Genomic DNA, 19,359 nt, shown 5'->3' on the forward strand with positions numbered 1-19,359 from the left:
GTCCATCAGTCCTTTTCCATCGCCAGGTCTTTGACCTTTAAGCAATAGCAGAGTAACCTTTTTAGAGGGGACTGCGGGCGTATGGAGGAAAGGGGACTATGGACTAGGAGTAAGGTAGTCACTATGGTGAGTAACTTATTATACTCCTACGTACCGTCCCCTTTCTCCCATACTTATGGGAGATTTACGGGTGGATGGAAACTCTTTACTGAAACAGGTTCTTAAGCACAGCTTGACCGAACTGAGCATCAGCCCAGGAGCTCAGGTCCAGACAGAAATGCTTACAAAAGCTGATGGGGAGGCCCACGTAGCTGCTTTCACGTTGGTCTCCCAGGTAACATTTTTGGAATGAGAGACATCATGAGAGACAGTCCTGGAGGATTTCCGCCAGCCCAAAGTGGAACAGGAGCTGGAGGAGAGACTGAAGGGACAGTGAACAGGGACTGCGCAGTGAACAGGGACTGCGCAGCAGCCAGTCCAAATACGGATACACATGGATACCCTGAAGCCGAAGATAAGCTGCGAGGACGGACATCTTCGTAAAGACACATGGTGCCGAGCTGAGACCAAAAGGGAGCACACCGAACTGGAAATGCTCCTGTAGGCATTTCCAATGCAGGCTCCAAATGAGGATATGCCTATCAGCATCCTGAAGGTCCACCAAGCTGAGCCAGTCGCCCTTCTGAAAAGAGGACTTTACCTGGTTGGGGTGATCTTGAAAAGAGAAAGGTTGAACTGGGAAAAGGTCTAGGATGGTGCTCGGGCCAACCTGGGTGGGTTTGGGCACTGAACAGACGGGAGTAGAAGCCCTCCCCTCGGCCCCCTAGGGGAACGGGTTCCACCGCCTTGCGATCCAGAAATCTCTGGACTTCGGCTCAGAGGGAGGGCATCCCAGACTAATTGAAATGAGGATTGAAGGGTGGGGGGGGGAGGGGAGAAGGGGCAAGCAGAAGCCCGCCCGAGCTACTGACAAGACCCACCGTTCTCGGTGATGGTCTGCCACGCCTCCCAGTGAGACGTAATGAGCCCTCCCATCGGGGTCTCGTGCGAGTGCCAGAAACCCTCATTTAGTGGGTATCTCAGAGTCTGGACCCCCAGATCCTGAGGAGGCGGCCGAGGACTGCGAGAAAAACCAGCCTTGCTGTTGACGTCGGCACAAATTTCCAGTTCGAGGATCAACTGTTTTCCAATCTAGAAACCCCCGAGCCCTAAAAGGTGGTTTTACCAGAACGGACAAAGACTTGTCCGTCTGAGTGCTATCCTTTGTTTTAGTCAGCTCTACGTCCATTGACTAATGGAACAGTTCTTTGCCGTCAAAAGGCAGGCCCAGAACTTTATCCTGCACCTTCTTGGAAAACTTTGTGGCGTGAAACCAAGCTTGACAAGATGTGTCCACGCCAAGCATGAGGCCCCGAGCAGAGGTGTCGACATGTGAGGGGGGTTCAAGTCCCTACATATCCTAGGATGGGATGGTAGGATGGGATGACAATGCATTACTTACCGTAAAAGCATTTCTGATGGTTGTATCTGCTTAGATTCACATGCTGTTCATAGGTCCGACATCCAGTTGTCACTGCAGAGTATTGCATTTTGTTTTTCGTACTCGAAAAAGGGGACGTCGACAAGGCGTGTCTGTAACACTATCCCTATAGTGACGTGCGTTGTACCCACAATCCCTCACGCGTCGAGGTCCCTCTGTATTTTTCTGCCCTGAGGGAGCCTTCTAGACGTGAGGGAGTACAGAAAAGAGAGAAATATAGAAAAGGATGTCTATGTTCCTTCCATCCGAGCGGGGAGGAAGGGTGGGCGCATGTGAATCTAAGCAGATACAACCATCAGAAATGCTTTTACGGTAAGTAATGCATTGTCTTCTGATGTTTGTTAATCTGCTTAGAATCACATGCTGTGCATAGACTAGCGAGCAGTACCCGGAGTTGGCGGTGGGTTATGAGAAGGAACAGTAGAGAAAAGATGTCTTAATACTGCCTGTCCCACCTGGGAGTCAGGTCTAGAGTGTGCATCTACACAGTAGTGTTTTGTAAAGGTGTGCACAGAACTCCAGGTAGCCGCTTTGCAGATGGACTCAAGGGGAACATTTGCAATGAACGCTATGGAAGCCCCAGTGCCTCGAGTGGAATGTGCTCTTGGCTTGAAGGGTAGTTCTCTCTTAGCAAGAGTGTAACAGAGTGATGCATTGAACAATCCATCTAGATATAGTGGACTTTGAAACTGCATCTCCTTCTCTTCCTGCTGCCACAGAGACAAAGAACTGATTAGTCTTTCTCAGTGGTCTGGTTCTTTCCATGTAGAACATGACAGCTCTGCGTACATCTAGTGTATGCAGACTTTTTTCTCCCAAGCTGGAAGGGTTTTGAAAGAACGTTGGTAGTTCTATTGACTGGTTTACATGAAATTTCGAGATGAATTTTGGTGCAAACCTTGGGTGTGTGCGTAGAACCACCTTATCCTTGTGAACTGTTACGAAGGGGTCTAGTACAGAAAGAGGCTGTAGTTCACTTACTCTCCCAATGGAGGTGATAGCTATTAGGAAAGAAGTCTTAAGAGGGAGGTCTTTAAGAGTTGCCTTGTGCATGGGTTCGAAAGGAGGGCCCATGAGTCTAAAAAGTAACACATTTAAGTCCCATCCGGCAGCTGGGTTAGCTATCGGAGGGTGTATTCTCTTGACCCCCTCCATGAAGGCCTTGATAACTGGTATCTTCCACCACGACACTTTAAGTTGGGAAGTGGTGTATGCAGAAAGTGCCGCTAGGTGGACTTTAATGGAATTGAAGACTAGACCTGAATCCAGTAAATGGGTCAAGTACAGAACAATGTTAGTGGGAGAGCAGTCAATCGGGTTGATGCTCTTACCTCTACAGCAGATGACAAATCTTTTCCACTTGCTAGAATAGCAGTGGCGAGTATTAGGTTTTCTGGTTTCCCTGAGGATGTCCATACATCTCTGCGGGAGTTGTAAATGTCCAAATTAAATGATCTCAGGAGCCAGGCTGCTAAGTTCATGGTCTGAGGGCATGGATGCAGTGTCCTGCCCTTGTCCTGTGACAGCATGTTGTACGGGCAGGGAAGTTTCACTGGGGGAGATAGGGACATCTCCATCAATTGAGCGAACCATGGCTGCCGGGCCCACATTGGGGCCACTAGTATCATGGTAACCTGCTCCTGGTGCATCTTGTGCACCACTTTGTTGAGAAGGGGAGTCGGGGGGGAAAGGCGTAAACAAATTTCCGACCATTGAATCGACAGACCATTCCCCTTGGACTGGTTCTGGGGGTACCTGGAGGCGTAACTTTGGCATTGTGAGTTCTCCAGAGTTGCGAACAGGTCTATTTCCGGGAACCCCCATTGCGTGAAGACGTCTAAGACTATGTCTTCGTGCAATTGCCATTCGTACTCTTCGGGCAGGGGGAAGTCTCTGCTGAGTTTGTCTGCTAGCAGATTGAATTCCCCTGGTACATGTTGTGATAGTAGGAACATGCTGTGTTTGAGAGCCCACTTCCATATATTCTGGGACAGCTTGGACAGTCCTGGAGAGTGAGTGCCCCCTTGCTTGTTGAGGTAGTACATGGCTGTGGTGCTGTCTGTGAGGACCATCACTGTCTTTCCTTGTAGGTGTTCCTGAAAGGCTTTCAGTGCTTTGAACACCGCTAGTAGTTCCAGCAGGTTTATATGCTTGGATGCTAAGCTCGTAGTCCACGCTCCGTGAGCAGTCTGATGGGATAGGTGAGGCCCCCCATCCTGTAAGGGATGAGTCTGTGGTTAGAGTGGCTTCCACTGCGGGTGTGGCAAAAGTTTTCCCTAATAACAGGTTTTCTTTTGTCACCACCGTAGCGAGAGAACCAAGGCCTGCGAGACCACCACTAGATCGTCCCATTGTCCGCTGGCCTGACACCACTGACTGTAGAGCCACTCTTGCATTGTGCGCATGCGCGCGTGAGGTACCAAATAAATACATGACGCCATCATCCCTAGCAAGCGCATTGCTTTGCGTACCGTCACCTCTCGACCTGCCACATAATGGGAGATCTGAAAGAGCATGTTTTGGACCCTCTCGTTGGAGGGGAAGACGAGGCCGTCCTTTGTTCGAATTAGAGCCCCTAGGAATTGTTTGATTTGGCTGGGGTCTAAGCTGGACTTCCTTTCGTTGATGGAGAAGCCCAGTTGGGACAAAAGGTCTACGGTCTTTTGGGTATTGGAGAAGCATGTTTCGTAAGAATCCCCTGTTATGAGCCAGTCGTCGAGGTAAGGGTATACCGGGATGGATAACCTGCGCAGGTGGGCCGCTGCCACTGCCAGTACTTTCGTGAATACCCTTGGTGCAGATGCCATCCCGAAGGGTAGTACTCTGAACTGGTAGTGTTTGTTCTCTATCTTGAACCTGAGGTATTTTCTGTGCGCTGGCAACATTAAAATATGAAAGTATGCATCTTTCATGTCTAGTGTTGTCAGGTAATCCCCTTGTGATAACAGTGGGATTACTTCCTGCAAGGTCACCATACGAAACTTTTGGGGTTTGACAAACTTGTTCGCTGGGCGCAGATCTAATACAGGGCGCATGGTTAAGTGCTTTTTGGGTACAAGGAAGTACACTGAATAAATACCTTCTGTTACCTGAGATAGGGGGGACAGCCTCTATAGCCTCTTTTTTCAGTAGCTCTTCTACTTCTTGAAGAAGAATGGTGAGGTGTTCCGGTGTCATGCGTCGGTTCCGTGGGGGTCTGTACTTCGGGGAACCGTTGAATACGATGCAGTATCCGTGGGCTATGGTGGATAATACCCAGCGGTCTGACGATATTCCCTCCCATGCTGAAAGGAACGATGTTAGCCGGCCCCCGACCGGTGATGCATGGGAGGGGACCCGAATCTTCGGGTCATTTGTTGGAATTGGGCGTGGAACCTTTGGGGCTGGAGCCGCGACCTCTTCCTTTGCCACGGCGTTGGCCTCTTTGACTGAACTGGGTGTTACCCTGGTTAGAGGGCCAGTTGGTAGCAGAGTAAAATTGTTGTTGGTTTTGCTGCTGGCGTTGGCCACGAAAGGAGCGTCTATTGCCATAGCTGCGTCTGTTAAGGGGCCTAGAAATTTGGTCAAGAGTCTTGATGGTATCAAACTCTTTCTTCGCATGTTCTAGGGCCTCATCAACTGCTTTCCCAAACAGATGTGTTTGTTCTATGGGTTTATTTATCAGGGAAGCCTGGGTTTCCGGCTTAAATCCCGAATTGCGCAGCCAGACATGGCGTTTGAGAAGTATTCCCTGAACCAGGGAACGGCCAGCCGTCTCTGCGGCATCTAAGGAGTTCTTTACGATGCCCTGGTTTACAAGAGTTCCCTCTGAGATGATAGCTAACAGGCGTGAACGCAGGGGTTCTGGTGCGTCCTCTGCTTCGCTGCGCAGCTTGCTCCACTGTGCATCTGCGTAGCTAGCTAGTAGGGAATTGTTATTTGCAATCCTAGTTGAGAAGGCGGCGGAGGTCGTGATTCTCTTCCCAAGTGCATAGAGCTTCTTGCCCTCTTTGTCAGGTGGTGCCTCACTAGTGGATAGTGGTACCCCCGCTCTTTTTCTTGTATTAGTAACTACGAGGGAGTCCGGAATAGAATGTCCTCTGATGTACAAAGGGTCAGAGGACGAAGGGCTGAAGAGCTTTTCTATCCGAGGGTTGACCCCTCTGACTAAGGCAGGATTGGGAAGGGAAGGAGTTATTCTTTTCTTTATAGAAGCCAGGAGCGGAATAGACTAACAGGGGCTTTTTCATTAATAACTTTCTCTACAAAGTCTATGTCAGGAAGAGTCTCCCCTGTGTCTATTTCAAAATGCGCTGCTGCCTTGCGCAATAGTGCATTAAGTGAAGGTTGGTCATCTATGGGAGAGGTGTTTCCAATAGGTGAATCCTTGGGAGGAGAAGGGTGAAAGACATCAGGGTCTGAGTGCACCGATGGGGATTGCCAAGGCTGCACTGATGGGGATTGCCAGGGCTGCGAGGTAGCTGTATCTTCTTCAAAAGCTCCTGCACTAGTGTAAGGATCTTCTTCAAACCCCTCTTCCTCATGTTCTTCCTCTCCACCCAAACACTCATCTTCCTGGAGGTATTGCTCCTCTTCATTGAGGTCATATACGTCTGTAGAAGGGGGAAACAGCCTAGGTATCTTGACCCTAGGGTCACCCTGGGGCCATTCTCTTGGTCTTTTGGGTGTGGGTGGGTTTTGGCTTCCCAAACCTTTCCATTTTCTCCATACAAGAATGGAGTCTTTCAAGGGTCTCACAGGGGACCCCTGAATAGTCTAGAGGGGGGAAATCAGTGTCTTCACCTTCAAAACGCTTAGAACGCTCCCACAACGTCGAAGAAAGGTTTACGTCGCCCTCTGAAAAGCCCTCCGGTAGTTCAGAAGTGCCCTTAGATGAAGGGGGCAGTTCCTGGCTACTCTTGCGCTTTTTCGGCGTTTCCATAGCTTTTTGTGCGGTATTCGACGTTTGTTTCGTCGTCCGCTTACGTTTGTCTTCGGAAACAATTCTCGCCAGGCTCTCGACAACGAGTTTGTCAGTAGAGGGCTCTGGTGTCGACGTTGCCTCGTTACGCGTTGTTCCTCGACGGCCGCTCTATGGAGCGTTACGTCGGATGATTTTGAGGTAGCGCCTGTGTTTGATGAAAGCCCAATCGCTGATCGCAGCTGCGTTTGTGGGTGGGGCTTGAGACCCTTACGGTCTGAGGTAGACGCCGGAGTGCCCTGCGTCCCCTTCGGCGCTGATGGATCCTTCGTCTTCGACGAAGAAGAGCCATGGGTTGTGTGCTTAGGCCTATGGGGTCTATGTGCGTCCTTGTCGCCGGGGTGTTCATCCCCATAAGCAGGGCGTGAGCCGAGCCAGTCGGGGCCGGGGACGGACGTCGAGGAGCGCGAGCGCTCCTTCTGGAGGCTTATGACTTCCGTAACAGACGTCGAGTTATCACCCTCCTCGTCACTTTCTGTAAAAGCGGCGGCGGGTGAGGAAACCGACTTCGACATAGCGTAGTCCGCCCACCTCTTAACTTTTCGTTCTTTAAGAGTTCTTGGTTTCAAGAGCTTACAGGCCGCGCAGCTGTCGTCCTTATGATCGAGGGGCAAGCAACGATTACAAAGCTTGTGTTTGTCCTTCCAGCGTGGGCAAAACTGAAAAGGTGTCCTCTCCATAGCTGAGGCAATAATAACTGGTGATAACAACCCCAAGGGAAAGATAGGGGAGAAAGAAAGACATTCTCAAAGAGAAGATAAAAGTTCGAACCCCCACTCTCCCTACTGTATGATGGCCGGCGAGGCCAGGCCACGTGTTCGGCAGCGCCGAAGGATCTCCTCCGTCTCTTCCCCTCCGTCGAAAACTTGCTCGGCGGAGAAACAGCTTCACAGCTAACGTCGAGGGGAGGGATCTTTAAGTATAATTAAGGACCGAGGTCCGTAATAAGTATTTGCAATGTCTCTCTAGGAGCTCCGCGTAAGGCGACCAGAAGCTGGGCGGAAAACAACAATCTGAGGGACCTTGACACGTGAGGGATTGTGGGTAAACGCACGTCACTATAGGGATAGTGTTACAGACACGCCTTGTCGACGTCCCCTTTTTCGACTACAAAAAACAAAATGCAATACTCCGCAGTGACCACTGGATGTCGGACCTATGCACAGCATGTGATTCTAAGATTAACAAACATCAGAAAAAGGTGTTACAAGGAAGGGGATACTGTGTCTCGCCATCTGGTGTCCCACTTCCACTCCCCGACGACCCCTCATCCGGGTGATCCTCCCACACCGGTCCACCCCCAGGAACTGGACCCCAAAAAGCGATGGCCGTGTCCTGGCCAGCTGGATAACAGATCCCACAGGACTAGTGGGTGAGACCTTCTGGTAGCTCAAGAAAGTAGTGCGTTAGAAGGTACAGCAGCAGAAATAGGTAACTAGGTTTGTCATGGTATACCGGTATAAACACTGGTCAATTTCATTTTGTTTAAATAACAGTTACCTTGTTTGTAATGGTAAACCAATTCCAATGAGGTTTTTGTTTTGCACGGGCACTGTGCAGTGAGTGAACTTCAATGAAGTTATGCAATTGCAAATTGCAGACAGGTCTGGCATTGGGCTGTGCTGGCTTCTTGCAAGCCTGGGAATGGAGGAGGTGGAGTCTGCCCAGGCCCAGGTTGGGCTGGTTTCAGCAGCCTGGAGGAGGTGGATATGGCCCAGACTGGGCTTGGCAGGCTTCAGCAGCCTGGAGGAGGTGGAGCTTGCCCAGGCTGGAGCATTCCGGAATCCCAATGCACATGTCACTGTCAGACAGTTGAGCAGTGCTCTTTTGGGCAGCATATAAAACCCTTCTATCGCTCCGTGCCTGTGCCATGATGTTAAGTGTTCCAGAAAGGTGGATGAGCACTGCAGCCCCTACACCAGTACCACTATCCTCTTTTCTACCCTCCCTTTGTCTCATGGCCTTTCCATCTGTCTGTTCTGTCCCGCTTCCCCCCCCTTTATTGACGTCTAGCGCTGTGTGCGTGCGCCACTTAAATGCATTATTCCATGTGTGTGTTATTGTGAGCCTGAATATGTGCATGCTGCGTGCAATACCCTACTCGGCACTGCAGTTGCAGATGAGGGTGTGAAATGCAAGCTATTGGTCTTGCCCGAATCACTTGGAAGCTGCGAGTTGTTGCCCGTTACCCCCGCTTTGCTGTCCACAACCAACTAACTATGCCTAAAAGACACGCCATTGGTTTCAAATTACAAACATGAAACAGCCAGTGTGGATCCTTCCCGACTTGTACATTTCACTAAAGAACGTGCAGACACATGTGGAAGCAACAAGGGCCCAACCATGCCCATGCTTTACCTAGATATTGTAGACATATCACATAGGGTCATCTCATGCATAAGTACCACCAGTTTGATGCAGTCCTTTGGAAACTTCAATGAAAGATCAAAAGGTGACAAGACCACAGTCAGTACTGGGCCTCAATTGTTCCCTTCCGAAGGTTGTAGCTATGTTAGTTATGTTGCGCATATTCAGGGGGTTCTGTAATGTGCGGCTCACTGCTCGAGCATGTCGGACTGTGACTCAACTGCTGCAGTGGCTCCATAGGTGGACTTGGAAGACGTAACTAGGGAAACACGATTTTATGAACCAGCAACTATTAAGCTAAAAATTGGATGTTCTGACAGTTGTTTGCAAGTTAAGACATTCATCTTCCATACTTATCAAGCTATGTAGCAGAGGTCTTCAAACTGCGGAGCGCCCCCCCACCCCAGAGGGGCACCAGAGCCCAGCATGAAATGTAAAAAAAAAAAATGTGTTTTAGATTGGAAGAAATGGGAAGGGGCAGCTCACATGGTCAGACTGGACCATAAAACGGTCTTGGGCACCAATGAAAAAATGGCCAGTAATTGCAAATGGATATTCAGTCCTTTAGTTACAGACTGTTTGAATAGTACCCAAGGGGTTGTTTTTTGTTCAAATGTAAACAATTGTGATATTTAAAGAATATTTATTCAGCAACAATGGTCAAAACTACTAGCTGCATAGAGAAGTAACTCCTCAAACTGGCCCACACTGGCCAAATAAAGTGGCCATTTTGACTGGCCTACACTAGCATTTTTGTTACAGTCATCGCCCTATAGGCCAGTCCAAGCCTGCCGGCTCATCCATAATGGGTGAGGGGGCGTCCACCCCCTGGCCACCTCACCCATTATGGAGGAGCCAGCCCAGTGAAACACTGAGCACTCCCTCAACTGCTTTTTCCTGGCTGAACTGTCAAAGGGAAACACTGTTTGCCTTTGACAGTTAATTTCCCCAGCCGCACATGATCACTGAGCCATGCAACGCTGGGGGTGTTTTGATTTGCCAGCCTTGCATAGCTCATTGGAAATGCTGGCTGGGGCACTGCATGTATGTGCGAGGGTGTGCTCCTGCTCTTCCTTGCACATACGGGCAGAGCAACCTGAGTGGGGCATTTTAGCAACCAAGCGCAGGCCCCTGCCGAAGGTACGTTTATGGAGATTTATTTTTTATTTAAATGTGTACGGATGTGTGTATGCTTGTGTTATGGGACTGGTGGGAGCAGGATGGTCCGCAGCACTGAGCTAGTGGTGAGAGTAGGGTGGGAGAGCCCAGGGTCTTTAATGGGAGTAGGGTATGGTGATGGCACGCAAATGTTTATAGCGATTTCTACATACTGTCCATCTGGCACTTTTGGGGGGCCAGCCTGCCCAAACTTTGCTATGGGGGGGCCCAGGCCAAAAAAGTTTGAAGACCACTGCTGTAGAGTGATACAGCTTTCAAGGCCGCTGGTTTTGGCATAGGCAGTTGTTGGGTAGTAGTTGGCAATGGCATAGTTCATATTGTAGTTTGGGTAGACTTTTGCTATGAGCACAAATAGGCACTGGGGCACTGTTTGTGGTTAGATTTGAGGAGTCATTTGCCCTCGTTTTAAGGAAATTCTCTGCGTCCTGATTGTCATGGAAATCGGGACAGTTATTTGGTGGTGAGCGTTGGAAAGGCCTATCAGCTTTAAGAAAAAAAATAAAATGTACAAAAAACTTTACACATTCGTTTTTTGGCTGCTGCTTTAGTGCCCGAATCTGTGTTGCACACTATACATTCCTTAAGTGCAAAGAACCCAGGTTACAATTTAGTGCATTACAAGGCAACCATTAACGTGATCAGATAAACACTCCTTAGTGTTTCCGTGCTTTATACTTCAGACGTTCTTTTCGATTGGAGCGCCTTTTCTTTCCCATGTTGCCGTCATGGTCATGATCACCGACTTGCAACGGTCTTTCTTTTGCAACTCTAAGTATTCGGTTTAAATTTTTCATCCCTCTGGTTTTGAGGCAGCCACTCCAATGGGCTAAGTGCAGCCAAGTAATCCTGAACATCACTTACATAGGTGGCTAAGGGCCAGTTCCCAATATGATGTTGAATCATTTGGAGGTAAGGTTCTACAGTGACTGGACCGTACTGTTGAGCTACATTATCATTCCCTGGAAAAAAGAAAGGGTATGGACATAAAAAGGCAGCTTCCATTGATCCAGAAGGTGGGGGGTCGTGGGGGGGGGGTGGACTTTGCCAGCCAGCCACTCATTACTATTTGTAGAGGGATCTCGGTTTGTGTTGTCTGTACCCTGGTAAGGGCTGTTCATCTGTTAAGTGTGAGCTCCCAAATCGATATTGCAGCTAAATTGGTCTTTCATACAATCAGATTTCATTAATCAGAGCCATAGCATGAGGTACAGAGGCTGCGTACTTAAAGCAGACAAATCCAAATGGCTTGGGTTTTCCTTCTTTGTCGTTGTATATTTTGACTTTACTTCATGGCGCAGCCTGCAGGAATAGCTCGTAGAGGGTTTCCTCCTTCACTTTGCTTTCTAAATTGACCACAAAGACGGTGCTCCTGTCGGTCTCATCCTGCTGGCTGCACAGTGAGTGAAGCATAGCCGCGGGAACTAGCTGCGAGCGCAAACTGTCAGTTGTCTGTATAGAAAATCCCAGCATGGATGACTAGGCAGGGAGCGTGTTAGAGTCAAAAGTTACCTTTTCTCTCCTTCAAAACGTCCGTACCTAAATCCAATCTATGTGCCAGACTGCCAGCCATTCAAAATTAGCCAGCTATCGCCAACCTCCCTGCCCTTTCTAATTATACCTCCCCACTCGTCTTCCCCTCATAGCGCTTCCTTCACTAAGCAGCCTTCAGCAAGCCTATCCTTGCAAAAACAGCTCCAACCTCCTTCCTTTCTCCCCATTGTTCTCCATATAACAATTCGGAGCCATGTCACGGTGCAGGCCAGGAGTGCGGGCCTTAACAGTCTTTCAATTTAAATGTTTCAGAGCTGCCTTGCAGCCCTAAGAATCTGGCAACCAAATCCTAATCACTTCTATGTGGTCATTCACGGCTTTGGCAGTCAGCACCCCACTGGCCGCCTTTCTTTGTTCTGTTGTGCAGAGGCCAATACATCAGCCCTGCGATAATCTGTAGCTACTCACATCTATACCTCTTGCATTACTTAATTGAAGATGTCAATGAATGAAGCCTGGAGTTGGGGCTCATGGTGTGCGCATATTTCCTGAGGAAGTGTCAGTCTGTATGCTTGCATAATTGACTAGTACTGTAAGAGCATACCCTGCCCTCTCCTGGTCTCTTGGAACATGCATCACAGATGATCCTGTGCTGCCTCCATGGAATGTTTGAAATGCAGTACTAGGTAAAGTCGATGATCTCCGCTTTCTACCTTGTCCATGACAAACGTTGGCAAATGGCAACTGTGACACCAATCGGCTGAGAAGTGCCTGCCCAATGTACTCACTGTGATCCGGTCTCCAATAACACTACATTTTTGACTCAAACCTGTATGCCTCTAAAATAAAATGCAGCAGAAACCCTCCTGTGGTGCACGTAACTGTATTTGTGGTAAAATAACGCTAGAATGTGAGACAACAGCTGTGTTTAATTTTAGACATTTGCATTTTATTGGTCATTGTGGCAGACAGTCTCAAAACCAGCATGGATAATATGTACATTGTGCATAACCTCTAGAGGAACCAAAATAGTTTCTAGCGTGTGCCTCATTTCTCGGGTTTCCTAAAGAAATGTTGAAAATGAACACAAGAAAGCAGGATCATTCTGGCAGGATTACAAGGATGTACAACTACAGCCTATAACGAGTTAGTTCAACCTGGTATAATCATAACCCCCTTGCACGCTTGGGAAAAGTGAATTTTACGTATTGAATCCTGTATGATGGCTGGATTTTCTGCATTTGTTTTACATATTCACAATAATTCAATTTTTTCCACTGTGCAGCATGGGTAGCGTAGCGTTACGCTACAACCACAGTGCCCATTTTAGTTCCACCCTCTGATCACCGCCAGGGAACACAGCCCCCACCACAAACGCCTTAGCCAAGTGGGGGAACTCTGGTGGCGAGAAGGTGGCTGAACCAAAGAGATTAGTCCAACTGAACACTATACCACAACAACTGCAGTATACCGTCATTTCAAATGAAGGTCATCAGTCAACAAAAAAAAAAAATCAATATTGTGACATTCCCTAGTGGATGCACATTCAAGAGGAGACTCCCAGGTGGGGCAAGCAAACAGTAGTAGTGAGTGAAGGGGTGAATGGAACTACAAGTAGGGGCCTTGCAAATGGCATCTAAAGGTACATTTACTATGAATTCTAGAGTAGCTTCTGTGCAGCAAGTTGTGTGCCCTGGGCATGAGATTTTCTTGGACAGATTAACATTTGGATGCACTTGACAATTGTTAGGCAGAAACCTGTGCAGTTCCCTTAGGGACCACTGCAAAAGATTTAAGACTACAGGTGTTGGCAGCAAACCCACTTGGTAGCAGACTGTACCACCAAGATTTACCTGGTAGCTGTGGCTGAGCAGTCAGACTTCCCTCAAGAAGAGTTCGGCAGTATGCAGAGTATACACAATAGGCACCCAGATACAACAATACAAGCAAACACTGACCAGAGCTTTGGTATCAAAGTATATAATTATTTATTTAAAAACACTGTTGAAAACACTCCAGCACTTATTGTAAAATATTCTAAACACAGTTACTATTATAATATATACACCCCTTTTTCCTTATCAGATAAGTCACTGTAAAACACCACTTATTTTCATACAGAGGTGAGCGCTTAACTAGATGGCACTCCAATAAGTTTGTGAGAAAGGGAGGGGGGAAAAAGACAGAATATGGAAAGGATCACCACTCTAAGATTCAGGAACACTGTTAGCAAGGCAGAAGAGCAAGAGTCACTGGTGAGCCAAAGTCCAAAGGCTGGGCCCACTCTTAGAGAGCAGAGCACAAATGCGCCCAAGATCACACAGTTACACTAGGCTTAGAAAGTCTCGCAGAGGGTTCAAAAAGGGTTTAGAGAGGCTCAGGAAAGTTTAGCCAGGGCGTCCCAGGCTAACCCAGGTTCGAAAGCCAGGGGCTAAATCTACCCCGTACAGTCGGTAGCAAGGGAAGCCAGGCGGGACACGGTACCTTAAGTGGTAAGGATCCTACAGCGGTGGCAGTTGTTCCTGGTAGTGGTTGCAAGTTGCGCCGACGTCCAGGGGAAGAGAAGATCTCGACTTGGAGGAAAGATGAAGGTCGTTGCACTACCAGGGCAGAAACCAGCTGCTGAGTTTTCCGGTTAAAGGAGGTACCTTTGTTTCGCGGTCGTGGTAAAACGTGGTATCCCGGTTGCCGGGGTGCTTGGCACAGGCAAGGCGGCCACGAGGTACGTCGGGAAGACGAAAAGACGGTGAAACTGGTTATCCCCACCAGCCAAAGGAAGAAGACTCTCTGGCGGGAGATCTCCTCTGTCGTTGGGAAAAGTGGTGAGGCGGTCCAGCAGGGCACCACCGGTGGTGGTGTCGTGGCAGCCGGCTCAGCTTTTCCCTCGTCGGATTCTTAGGTCCTGTGGCGACTTCTGAAGTTCCAGTCCCCAAAGCCCTGCTTTTATGCAGCAAACCCCCATTCACTCAGCCTAGCTGTCACTCAAACATGTTGGGCCAATCAGCATGGAGTGCGACTTGAGTTGCCTAAGCAACTCAGTCCAGGGTGCCTAAATTCCCCTCCACCCCTCCCAAGTACCCCAGACAGAGTGGCACCACTTTGGAGGGCTTCTGTGGAGAAGCCCTGCCAAAAAGTGGAACAAAGGGCTCGACTTGGGTTGGAGTCACAGAACAGAACACAAACGCCATTTTAGAATCAAGTTTTGGCAAAAAATACCAACCGGAGAATTAATATTAATTAAATAAACCGGCGGTATGTTCGAGGCTACCGTAAATAATTAAATAAAGATAGTAGCCTAAAACAATGGGAAATCCCATAGGAAAATATTTGCGGTTGAATATAAAAGTAGTATCCACTGCCACCAGCCAAAACTCAATCAGGGGGACGGAGATGTGCCCCCTCGACTAACAGACCCAGGGGCAATCGAATTGCCCCAGCCAGTACGTCCACAATATGATGGTTTGTACTGGTTCTGTTCAGAATTTAAGACTAGTAAAGTCAATGGTGACTTTACATGCCCTGGGAGACAGTAGTCAGTCCCAGGGTATGGAGTCTATACTGGGGGGTCAGTCACTACGACACCCCTGTCACTGCACTGAGGGTGCTGTGTAACACATCACAAAAACACATGAAGCCCTATGTAGTAAGAGACCCCATAGCCAATTAAACACTTCTAGATTCAAAGAAACACTCAAATCATGTCCAAGAGTGAGGGTAAAAGTCTCACTCTTGACAGGAGAAAAAAATAAACCCCAAAAATCCAGCAAAGCTGCTGGGGGACTCGCTAGGTTAGGAAATTCAGCCTAAACACAGAATTCTCCCTAACAATCGATCTTGAAATAGCTGATTTAGAGACATGATCCCTTTCTCTTCCCATGGCTAGGGAAACAAAAAGCGGATTTGTTTTCCTCAGTGGCTTTGTCATACTCAAGTAGTACATTCCAGCTCTCCCAACGTCTAATGTATGGAGGCTTCATTCTGCTGAATTAGTTGAACTGGTTGACATAGAACTTTATATTTAAGAGAAAAGCATGTGTGTGCTTGTAGAACGTTGCCTTTATGAACAAAAAAATGGATCTTGAACTGAAAGGCTTGCAGTTCACTGACCATTATTGATGTAAGCAAATGTCCCTGACCAATTCTTTCGACCTTGTCTGGGGAATCAGGATGTGTAGTCCGGGCAATGTGCGTTTTGTGTTACGACATCTAGGTTTAGTTGTCCCTATTGTATGAATATGTTAAAATCTGTATTTGCCACTCATGCTCTGCAGGCAGCTGTAAACTTCTACTTAAGTCATCTGCCAGAGAGTTGTGTTCCCCTGGAACGTTTTGAGACAAGAGAATGTTGCATTAGAGCGACAAGTTTTAAATTCTCTGAGCAAACCTGGACAGACATAGCGAGTGTACCCGCCCTGCTTATTTATATAGAATGTGGCAGTAGTGCTGCTTGTGAGGACTAGAACAGTATTTCCTGCTAGCTAATGTTAAAAAGCTTGAAGTGCTTTGAAGACTGGCAGCAACTAGCAGCTTGATGTGGTTTTTTGACAGTGTCTCCCCGCCTGCTGTGTGTGGTTTGGTGGAAAAGATTTGCTCTCCACCCCCGAGTGTGAGGCGCCTGTTTTAAGAGTGGCTTGCACTGCTGAATTTCGAAAGGATTTTCCCTTAAACATGTTTTCCGCTGACAACCACTGCAGTGCTTGTACTAGCCATTACAAAATGACAATTAGATCGTCCCACAGACCACTTGCTTGAGACCAATGTTAAACTCCCCACTCTTGCACTGGACGCATGTGCAGACGTGCTTGTGGGACAAGGTATGGGCATGAAGCCATGATACAAACAAGGCGCATCTGACAACCAGCCACATGAGATTTTAAACAGCATGTTTTGTACTCTTTTATTGGATGGGAAGACTGCGTTCAAATCAATGTGCCCAGAATTGTTTTACTTGCCCAAGCACAAGACTTATATTTGAATGGGAAAGCCAATTGGCACAAAAGGTTGATTTTGGCATGTGTGTGCTCTAGACACATTTGTGTCAGGTCTCCGGTTATGAGCCAGTCGTCTAGATAAGGGTACACTGGGATGGACTGCCATCGTAAGTGTGCTGCAAATACTGAACCGATGGCCAAATACATCAACGTCACAGAAAAGGAAGTCCCAAAAATCCCAACATACCTTAGGGACCCCATGCACACACTGGCAGTCTTACACGAGGTGAAATGGGAACCAGGTTATCTATTGGTGACATTAGATGTGAAGGCTCTGTATACAGCAATTGAGCACACTGGCCCTAGAGGCTATAGACTATGCATTCTCCCAAGCCTCGGCATCCACTTAATCAAACCTTAACATAACCAAAGAGATACTTGAATTCTCGCTGGCAAACAGCATTTTTCTTTTTGATGGGATATACTACAAACAGAAAAAAGGAATTCCTATGGGGCAACATATGCCACAATCATTGCAAATCTTTATTAATAGATCGGAATAGATCCATGCCTTTAGTGATGACCAATAGAACAGGCAGATTTTGAAATGGTTTCGATTTATCGACGATATTCTACTAATTTGGACTAGAGGTAAAGAAGAACTGCTCAAATACAAGACCTAGCTGTACACCAACAGTTTTGGTATAGAACTGACGGACAGAAGGAGAACAAAATTGACTTTCTCAACATGAGACTATCGGCCACACTGGGCGGCATAGAAACCAGGACATACAGTAAGCGCACAGATGAATTCTGTCCTCTTCTCCACAAGCTGCCACAAAAGGAATGCAATTGATAACATACCAAAGTGTGAGTTCATCAGGGCAAGAAGAAACTGCAGCTCAACAAAAACATACCAGGAAGAATGCAACTTATTACAGAACAGATTTCTAGGAAGAGGATACAAGACAAGCACTGAAACAGCAATCAACCAAGCTAACACCATTCCTAGGGCCAAATTACTCAAGGCCAAGACCAAGAATGAAAAAGCACAACCTGAGAAAAATATTCGATTCGTGACCGAATACAACAAGGAAAATGCGAAGTTACAAAGAACTTTACAAAAACACGTGCATATTCTTGCAGTAGAATAAGATATACAGGACTGGGTTTCCAATAAACCAAAATATCTTATTGCAGAACACCTACCTTGAAGAGTATATACTCAGTCCCTCATTTATAGAACCCCCGACAACAACCAATTTGCTATCAAAACAAATCAAGCCAGGTTTCCATAAATGTGGAACATGTTCAATGTGTTCACATGCAATGACCACCAAAAGTGTACAATTTGGCACAATCTATGAAAAAACCATTGATCAATTCATCAATTGCAGAACCAAGTATGTCATTTATGTAATCATGTAAATGTGGTATGAATACGTGAATGGTGCACTAGGAAGCATATTAAAGGGATAGTCCAGTAAAAAATGTTATTTTAAAAATAGATAGGCAAAATTAAAAAAAATACTAGCACTTTTAAAAAAAAAAAAACTTTCTATGTCAAATTTTGAGCTATTCAAGCTCAAAATTTGCAAAAGCAAGCACATGGGCGCATCCATTTTGTGAAAGGGATGCCCGCCTGTGCTGGCTTTTGCGGCACTAATGAAGGAAAAGCCAGCCAGCTGTAGTAAACAAAAGCTACCGCTGGGTGACTTTTCCTTCATTGGTGCCGGGACTCTGAGGACGCGGACCAAAGCAGGAAAGCTGCAGCTGAATTTCGGTAAGTGCTATTTATTTAAAAAAATAAATAAATAAAAGCACTAGCTGCGTTTTTTTCTAAGTTTACCGGGCTGGAGGAAAACGCAGCTTTAAAAACGTATTTATGTTTGCGGTCGCTTCTCAAGCGACCGCAAACAAATACGTTGTGTTTGAAAACGCTGCGGTTTTTCTTTCCAAGTTTCTCAGGCTCCTCCAGCTCGGAGCACCGGAGACCCAAAGTGAAAGCCAAGGCAGGCAGAAACACAACATGGTTGTGTTTACATGCCGCAGTGTTTCTGCCTACAGCTGATTTCCCATTTGGGGCTCTCCGGCTCCCCACGGGGGGCCCGAGAGCCCCAAATGGGAAATGCTAAATGCTGCAGTGTTTCTGCCTAAATCTGATTTCCCATTTGGGGCTCTCGGGCTCCCCGTCCCATCGCATCTAGCTTCCTGCCCTCGCCGTCCGGCGGGGAAGTTGATGTCGAAGCCGATGCTCCCCCAGCTTTCTTTGCCGCCGCCGAGACGACCTGAATCCAGGGTAGGTTGCGCCCGAAGGCACAAGGGGCAGCGTCGGGGGCCTGGTACTTCTTGTACCGGTCCCTCTTTGCAGGCGCCGTGGCAGGGTGCTTGAGGAGGGAGAGCCCCTCATCCCAGATGTCATCAAGAAGTGGTACGGCGAGGACCGCCTTCCTTTTAGCCTCGCGCCGTTGGTAAAGGAACCCTTCCTTCTCTTCGGGGCAGAGCTGTAAGAGCTTGGATGCCCTGGAAATCAAGGCATGGAAGGATCCAATCTCGGGTGGGGACGCCCTAGCAGGGGGCGACGGGGGACACGTCCCGTCACCGCCTCCTTTGTCATCTGTACCTGTCGTAGCCGTGTCCGTGCCCGTATCATCCCCGTGGGTAGTTGACCGAGGGGGAAGGCAGAGCAGGCCACAGAAGTGGAAGAGGTGGCGGAGGATGCGTCCTCTTATGCAGTGGCCTTTCCGAAGGTCCTGGCTCTGGTTCCCCCGTCGGGTCTGGCTCAGGTACCCGTCGGGGGGAGGGGCAACCTTGTCCTCATCTCAGAGCATAAGGACTGAATTGCTGACAAAATGGCCGTCGAAGTGTCCTGCGGCACCGGAAACGACAGG

At 47.9% G+C, this 19,359-nt stretch overlaps 1 protein-coding gene across 2 annotated transcripts in view; it reads right to left on the minus strand.

The window, feature by feature from the left end:
* GLG1 (golgi glycoprotein 1) overlaps nucleotides 1-19,359 on the minus strand; it is a 1,453,447-nt gene that overhangs the window by 1,286,994 nt on the left and 147,094 nt on the right. The window lies entirely within an intron of this gene.

This window comes from Ambystoma mexicanum, chromosome 1p (genome assembly GCF_040938575.1).
Source record: "Ambystoma mexicanum isolate Mex_15411 chromosome 1p, UKY_AmexF1_1, whole genome shotgun sequence".
NCBI classification, from domain to species: domain Eukaryota; kingdom Metazoa; phylum Chordata; class Amphibia; order Caudata; family Ambystomatidae; genus Ambystoma; species Ambystoma mexicanum.